Source organism: Xenopus tropicalis, chromosome 10 (assembly GCF_000004195.4).
Source record: "Xenopus tropicalis strain Nigerian chromosome 10, UCB_Xtro_10.0, whole genome shotgun sequence".
Lineage (NCBI taxonomy): Eukaryota > Metazoa > Chordata > Amphibia > Anura > Pipidae > Xenopus > Xenopus tropicalis.
In genome coordinates this window covers 25,018,116-25,027,183 of record NC_030686.2, presented here as the reverse complement: position 1 = coordinate 25,027,183, position 9,068 = coordinate 25,018,116, and positions in this window count along the sequence as shown.

The following is a 9,068-nucleotide window of genomic DNA, read 5'->3' as shown; positions in this document are numbered from 1 at the left end:
GCCGCTGATAGTGATCTAGTGCAAATGTGCGGCTGATAGTGATCTAGTGCAAATGTGCCTCTAAAAGTGATCTAGTGCAGAGGTGGCACAGATAGTGATCTAGTGTAAACGTGCCGCTGATAGTGATCTAGCACAAACGTGCTGCTGATAGTGATCTAGTGCAAACGTGCCACTGATGGTGATCTAGCGCAAACGTGCCGCTGATAGTGATCTAGTGCAAACATGCCACTGATAGTGATCTAGTGCAAACATGCCTCTGATAGTGATGTAGTGCAAATGTGCCTCTGATAGTGATCTAGCACAAACATGCCTCTGATAGTGATCTAGCACAAACATGCCTCTGATAGTGATCTAGCGCAAACCTGCCGCTGATAGTGATCTAGTGCAAACGTGCCGCTGATAGTGATCTAGTGCAAACCTGCCTCTGATAGTGATCTAGCACAAATGTGCCTCTGATAGTGATCTAGTGCAAATGTGCCACTGATGTGCAAATGTACCCAGAAGGGCTGCCCAGGTCAAAACCTCCTACCCGGTTTCCCAAATCAGGAGAACCGGGCAGGGTTGGATTGGGGGGTGCAGGGCCCACCGGGGCTCCCACCCCAGGGGCCCTGCAGGTGCCCCAGCCACATCCCCTTACCCCCCCGCAGGGCCCCCGCCTGACGTCCTCCCCGAGCGCGTATAAATTGAATGCGTCACGGGAGGAACAGTCAGTAGGGGGAGCGCCGGCAAAGGTCGGACTGGGCCGCTGGGGCCCACTAGGGCCAGGGCCCACCGGGATTTCTCCCGGTGTCCCGGCGGCCCAGTCCGACCCTGGAACCAGGCAGGACTCAGTAACATTGGTGAGCAAACGCCGATCACTGCACCATTGCCCTGTCCCATGATGGCCCCGCCTCCTCCCTGCCCCATGATGTCATGGCCCTGCCTCATCCCCGCCCCCCTGTGACATCGCCCCGCCCAGCAAAGAAAGCCAGCAGAGGTGGCCACAGCTTAATGCAGAGCCATTATAAAAGGTAGGCATCAAAGGCACATAGGCCTTTGGAAAAAGGCAGGGGGGGATACAATTCCAGAAAATATATGTATTGTGGTATGGTAGCACACTGTATGAGCAGCTCAACATTTGCCCAGCTCCTTGTCTCTCCTCAGCCCTCTCTGTGTATGCCATAGCCAATTTTTTCAGGACTGGGGTAATGTAATGGTCTGGTGGGTGCCAAAGTTTCTTGGATTGACTCTGGTTAATGGCCAAAGGCACGACATAAAGATTACTTCTACACGTTTTGGAATTCTATTCAAAGAAAATTATAGAAATATAGAGGCCTAATTAATTAATTTAACATAATGGACATGGCAAAAAAGCAACACATGTTAATTTTTTATATGTATTAATGCCAAATGAAAATGCCTACTAACCATATCTATGCTGACACCTAGTGGTAAAGGAACATGGATAATGTAGTAATTATCAGTAACAAACTGTGTGCAAACAAAATAACTTCATTTGTTCCAATGGTTTTCCTGTATAAATACAGTCTTTGTGGAGCTCCATAAATGAAATCAAGGGAGAGAGAAAAGTGTGGCCTCTTCAGATTAAATGGAGCTTTTTCATCCATGAGCACTGGCTGAAGGATTGCCAAGGAGAGGTGTAAACCTCCACCACCCCCCGGTTATGACAACGGATGTAGCCAAAATTGACAAGTTATTTTGTTCTGATGTCCAGTAGTATAAAGTATTGTTACATATACAGGTGTAGGATCCCTTATCTGGAAACCCGTTATCCAGAAAGTTCTGAATTACGGAAAGACTATCTCCCATAGACTCCATTATAGCAAATAATTCCCCTTTCTCTGTAATAATAAAACAGTACCTGTACTTGATCCCAACTAAGATATAATTACCCCTTATTGGGGGCAGAACAGTCCTATTGGGTTTATTTAATGGTTAAATGATTCCCTTTTCTCTGTAATAATAAAACAGTACCTGTACTTGATCCCAACTAAGATATAATTACCCCTTATTGGGGCAGAACAGCCCTATTGGGTTTATTTAATGGTTAAATGATTCCCCTTTCTCTGTAATAATAAAACAGTACCTGTACTTGATCCCAACTAAGATATAATAATAATATAATAACAGCCCTATTGCGTTTATTCAATATTGAAATTATTGTTAGCAGACTTAGGGTATGGAGATCCAAATTACGGAAAGATCCATTATCCGGAAAACCCCAGGTTCCGAGCATTCTGGATAACAGGTCCAATACCTATACTAATTTGAAATAATTTGGTATCTGGAAGTTGCATGAAATTTCCCTACAAAATGATTTCCAAGATATCATTTTAATTTTATGAGTTTGTAAATGATATAGAAAGTCACATACAAGCTATGCATAAAAAGGGATAATGTCATGCAATTTGTTTCAGGTCTAAAGGTCCCCATACACGGGCCGACTATAGCTGCCGATATCTGCCCCTTGGACCGATTCGGCAGCTAATCGGCCCGTGTATGGGGAGAGCAGAGCGGCCTGGCCGACCGATATCTGGCCTGAAATTGGCCAGATCTCGATCGGCCAGGTTAGAAAATCCGGTCGGATCGGGGACCGCATCGGCTCGTTGATGCGGTCCCCGATCCGACTGCCCCATTGCCGCCCACATAATCCGATCGTTTGGCCCCAGGGCCAAACCATCGGATTATTTTTTTTTTTACCTAAATGCTCCCCGATATCGCCCACCCGTAGGTGGGGATATCGGGGGAAGATCCGCTCGCTTGGCGACATCGCCACCTTAACATACAGTCTCCACTGCCACAAGATCACTTTTAAAACCAGATACTAAGATTTCAGATTCAAGATGAGGCCTTACTAATTCTTCTTAATTCTTACTTGCCATAAATAAGGTCCTATTGCTAAGCTTGTTATCTTCAACAACTTAGGGCTGTGGCAGACGGTGAGACTAGTCGCCTGCAACAAATCTCTCTTGTCGCGGGCGACAAGTCTCCCCGAAATACCATCCCACCGGCTAGTATGTAAATCGCCGTTGGGATGGCATACGCGGCGCTGAAATCGCGTAAGTTTCCTCTCAGGGACTAGTCTCCCCGTGTGCCACAGCCCTTACAACCCCAATTCAGTTATCTTAGTGCCAGTATGGGGATTGTTCATCCTTAAATTTGCAATTAATTAATTTTATTTTTTTATAGACTGTTTTGTATTTACTTGTTTTGATGTGCAACTAATAGGCTTGTAGCTTAAAGAGTTAATTGGTTACTAGGGGTTAATTGGCTTAGCATCCAGGGAGTTGTTTTAAAACCAAAACAGTAGTGAGACTGGTAATTAATATTGTAAATAGCTAATGATAAAGGTAAAGCCTTGCAATAAATCTGGTTGGTTGCTGGGGTGACAACCAAAGTTCAGGCTAAAAAACACTAGAACTGGAAGGCCAATATTTAAAAAACAATGCAACATAAATAATAAAGACTAATTGAAAAGTTGCTTAGAATAAGCCCATCTATAACCTACTTAGTTAATAAATAGACAAACTTAAGATACCTGCATATTTTAAAGACCTAACCCTGCAGATATCCACACTGAATTTCCTCAACAAGATACCTAATCCATTGCGTGTACAGAAATCTTTTTTTGTTTGCGTTCTCTATCTAAGCCCATGACTAATCTATGTATATTAGCTCTGATGAAATACCACAAATAACATTTCTTGTCATTTTTTTGGTTAAATGTAAGTAAATGTTTATATATTGTCACTCTCCATCTTTCTACTCTCCTCCAAAATCATCAAAATTTATCGTTTTTCTCCGCAAAATGCTCCTCCAAATCCGCTTCTGGCTGAGACAGTGTCTACAAAGCAACAGCTTTCAGCAACACTCTCATCTCCAATGTCAATAATTGTCACTTTCAAGACAAAATATAAAGGGAAACCAGGTCTACCAGCACTTTCTGTGGGATCAAAGGTAGAAAGGAAATATTCATACAGAACCATCATTCCTTGAGCATTACATGCAATTGATTTGTATTCCTGTGCATTCAGCACACACACCTCTTGCCTGTAGGATATTCTCAAGGTAAGAACTTAGAACCTGGAACTTAGAACCAACAGTATTAAAACTGTTTAAAAACTACTTAATATAAGACATTGTGTTAATGCAATGTCTGGAATTGGAAATTTAGAACTGTTCGCCTTCCATTACAGTTACAAACAGTTACAAAAAGTTCCATTGAAGTTGTTAGTTTTTTCTCTGCCACAAAGGGCAGTTTCTAGTTAGTTATTATTGCTCATTGCTATACATTTCTCCCATTCCTGTACCCACAGTGACACTGGCACTGTCCAGAAAACCTCTAGAACAGCGTTTTTCAACCGCTGTTCCGCGGCACACTAGTGTGCTGCGAGATGTTGCCTGGTGTGCCGTAGGCAGGGCCGCAATTTTTACTTTAAAAAAAAAATCCGGGCCCTGTCATTGGTTGCGCTCCGTGTGTACGGGTGACGTCAGTACGCACGGGGCGCAACGTTATAAAAGGGCCTGTGTGCGGTCGCGTGTAGGCAGAAGTGCAGAGGCGGCGCGCGTGAGGGGAAGATGCTGCTGAAGCCGCCGAAGAGTAAAATGCTGCTGGGCACCAATGTATTAGGGGGGGCCACGGGGCACACTGACTTATGGGGGCACTGCTGCTGGGCACCAATGTACTAGGGGGGCTGGCTCTTGGCACCAATATACTAGGGGGGCACTGCTCTTGGCACCAATATACTAGGGGGGCACTGCTGCTGGGCACCAATGTACTAGGGGGGCACTGCTGCTGGGCACCAATGTACTAGGGGGGCACTGCTCTTGGCACCAATGTACTAGGGGGGCACTGCTGCTGGGCACCAGTGTACTAGGGGGGCACTGCTCTTGGCACCAATGTACTAGGGGGGCACTGCTGCTGGGCACCAGTGTACTAGGGGGGCACTGCTCTTGGCACCAATGTACTAGGGGGGCACTGCTGCTGGGCACCAGTGTACTAGGGGGGCACTGCTGCTGGGCACAGAGTTAAATTTTTTAATATTTTCTAATGGTGGTGTGCCTCGTGATTTTTTTCATGAAACAAGTGTGCCTTTGCCCAAAAAAGGTTGAAAAACACTGCTTTATAGCCTGTATCCCTTCAGTACTTTATAACCTGTATCCCTTCAGTACTTTATAACCTGTATCCCTTCAGTACTTTATAACCTGTATCCCTTCAGTACTTTATAACCTGTATCCCTTCAGTACTTTATAGCCTGTATCCCTTCAGTACTTTATAACCTGTATCCCTTCAGTACTTTATAACCTGTATCCCTTCAGTACTTTATAACCTGTATCCCTTCAGTACTTTATAACCTGTATCCCTTCAGTACTTTATAACCTGTATCCCTTCAGTACTTTATAACCTGTATCCCTTCAGTACTTTATAACCTGTATCCCTTCAGTACTTTATAACCTGTATCCCTTCAGTACTTTATAACCTGTATCCCTTCAGTACTTTATAACCTGTATCCTGATACACTGAGACTGGAAATGTGAATACTGTAAACCTCAAAAATCCCAATAGAGGGAGCTCCAACATTTTCCAAGAGCTCACCTCTGTGTTATAGTTTTTTGCTACTACAGGTATGGGACCCATTATCCCTGGGGTTTTCCAGATAAGGGGTCTACAAAAAAATGATTTAAACAGTAATTAAACCCGATAGGATTGTTTTTCTCCAATAAGGATTAAATATTGAATTATTTTATTAAAATAGAGTTTATGAGAGATGGTTTTTCCGTAATTTGGAACTTTCTGGATAATGGGTTTCCGGGTAAGGGGTCCGATATTTATTATATTGCGTCCACTTAATTTATATTTTTTGGATTCTGAAAAATATTGTTCCTTTCCCAAAAATATTTGTCTAAACACCGAACTGAAACTTGCATCATCTGGCGAAAAAATAGCAAAGGTTATCCAGTGCCACATAATTGTAAGGGTTTGGGTTAATCTGAGCATTAAGGCTTTATAGATATTTATATGGAGTCTGTAAGCACATTCTGGCCTCACACTGATTATTAAAGAATCACTGGTCACCTGAGTAGCCGTCCAGTCACCCACCCTCTGTAATTTGCACCCAAATCAAAACTTACCCTCACCATTAAAAAGCACTGAAATGCCCCTGTTTTTGGTAGTGGTGCACTCAGGGACTTTCGTGTATATAATAAAATGTTCTGATACATGTCTCTGTATTATGAAACATCTGAAACTTTTTACTTCATTGTGACAAAAGTGTCATTATTAAACAGTGGTCAGTGTGTGAACCTTCCTCAAGATTGTTCTGGTGGAATTCTGATGTGACTGCTTTACATTTGCTCAACAAAATAGTGGTTGGTTGACATAATTTTCAACCAAGCACCATCAATATCTGAAGGAACCCTGAGGGATCATTTTGGCCCCATACAAGAATAAAAGAGTTCTTGGAATCCAATGTCTGCATGTGTATGGACATATTTGGTTAATTTTTTTTTTACATTTACATATGAATCATAAACCTCCATCAATGGAGGTTGCCCCAATCACCTCCAGCTGATATAGTGACACACTTTCAAAGGCCAGTGAATGTGACTCTTTTATCCATGGCGGGATCCATATATATCTCAGAGCTTTAAGGGAAACTGTCATGATTTTTATGGTATACTTATAACTTTAAGAAGGGGCTGGATGGATTCTTAGCAAGTGAGGGAATACAGGGTTATGGGAGATAGCTCTCAGTACAAGTGAGGGAATACAGGGTTATGGGAGATAGCTCTCAGTACAAGTGAGGGAATACAGGGGTAGGGGAGATAGCTCTCAGTACAAGTGAGGGAATACAGGGTTATGGGAGATAGCTCTTAGTACAAGTGAGGGAATACAGGGTTATGGGAGATAGCTCTCAGTACAAGTGAGGGAATACAGGGTTATGGGAGATAGCTCTTAGTACAAGTGAGGGAATACAGGGTTATGGGAGATAGCTCTCAGTACAAGTGAGGGAATACAGGGGTAGGGGAGATAGCTCTCAGTACAAGTGAGGGAATACAGGGGTAGGGGAGATAGCTCTCAGTACAAGTGAGGGAATACAGGGTTATGGGAGATAGCTCTTAGTACAAGTGAGGGAATACAGGGTTATGGGAGATAGCTCTCAGTACAAGTGAGGGAATACAGGGGTATGGGAGATAGCTCTCAGTACAAGTGAGGGAATACAGGGTTATGGGAGATAGCTCTCAGTACAAGTGAGGGAATACAGGGGTAGGGGAGATAGCTCTCAGTACAAGTGAGGGAATACAGGGTTATGGGAGATAGCTCTCAGTACAAGTGAGGGAATACAGGGGTAGGGGAGATAGCTCTCAGTACAAGTGAGGGAATACAGGGGTATGGGAGATAGCTCTCAGTACAAGTGAGGGAATACAGGGGTAGGGGAGATAGCTCTTAGTACAAGTGAGGGAATACAGGGGTAGGGGAGATAGCTCTCAGTACAAGTGAGGGAATACAGGGTTATGGGAGATAGCTCTCAGTACAAGTGAGGGAATACAGGGGTAGGGGAGATAGCTCTCAGTACAAGTGAGGGAATACAGGGGTATGGGAGATAGCTCTCAGTACAAGTGAGGGAATACAGGGGTAGGGGAGATAGCTCTTAGTACAAGTGAGGGAATACAGGGGTAGGGGAGATAGCTCTCAGTACAAGTGAGGGAATACAGGGGTAGGGGAGATAGCTCTCAGTACAAGTGAGGGAATACAGGGGTATGGGAGATAGCTCTCAGTACAAGTGAGGGAATACAGGGGTAGGGGAGATAGCTCTCAGTACAAGTGAGGGAATACAGGGGTATGGGAGATAGCTCTCAGTACAAGTGAGGGAATACAGGGGTAGGGGTGATAGCTCTCAGTACAAGTGAGGGAATACAGGGGTATTGGTGATAGCTCTCAGTACAAGTGGGGGAATACAGGGGTAGGGGAGATAGCTCTCAGTACAAGTGAGGGAATACAGGGGTAGGGGGGATAGCTCTCAGTACAAGTGAGGGAATACAGGGTTATGGGAGATAGCTCTCAGTACAAGTGAGGGAATACAGGGGTAGGGGAGATAGCTCTCAGTACAAGTGAGGGAATACAGGGGTAGGGGAGATAGCTCTCAGTACAAGTGAGGGAATACAGGGGTAGGGGGGATAGCTCTCAGTACAAGTGAGGAAATACAGGGGTAGGGGAGATAGCTCTCAGTACAAGTGAGGGAATACAGGGGTAGGGGAGATAGCTCTCAGTACAAGTGAGGGAATACAGGGGTAGGGGGGATAGCTCTCAGTACAAGTGAGGGAATACAGGGGTAGGGGAGATAGCTCTCAGTACAAGTGAGGGAATACAGGGGTAGGGGAGATAGCTCTCAGTACAAGTGGGGGAATACAGGGGTAGGGGAGATAGCTCTCAGTACAAGTGAGGGAATACAGGGGTAGGGGGGATAGCTCTCAGTACAAGTGAGGGAATACAGGGGTAGGGGGGATAGCTCTCAGTACAAGTGAGGGAATACAGGGGTAGGGGAGATAGCTCTCAGTACAAGTGAGGGAATACAGGGGTAGGGGGGATAGCTCTCAGTACAAGTGAGGGAATACAGGGGTAGGGGAGATAGCTCTCAGTACAAGTGAGGGAATACAGGGGTAGGGGAGATAGCTCTCAGTACAAGTGAGGGAATACAGGGGTAGGGGGGATAGCTCTCAGTACAAGTGAGGAAATACAGGGGTAGGGGAGATAGCTCTCAGTACAAGTGAGGGAATACAGGGGTAGGGGAGATAGCTCTCAGTACAAGTGAGGGAATACAGGGGTAGGGGGGATAGCTCTCAGTACAAGTGAGGGAATACAGGGGTAGGGGAGATAGCTCTCAGTACAAGTGAGGGAATACAGGGGTAGGGGAGATAGCTCTCAGTACAAGTGAGGGAATACAGGGGTAGGGGGGATAGCTCTCAGTACAAGTGAGGGAATACAGGGGTAGGGGGGATAGCTCTCAGTACAAGTGAGGGAATACAGGGTTATGGGAGATAGCTCTCAGTACAAGTGAGGGAATACA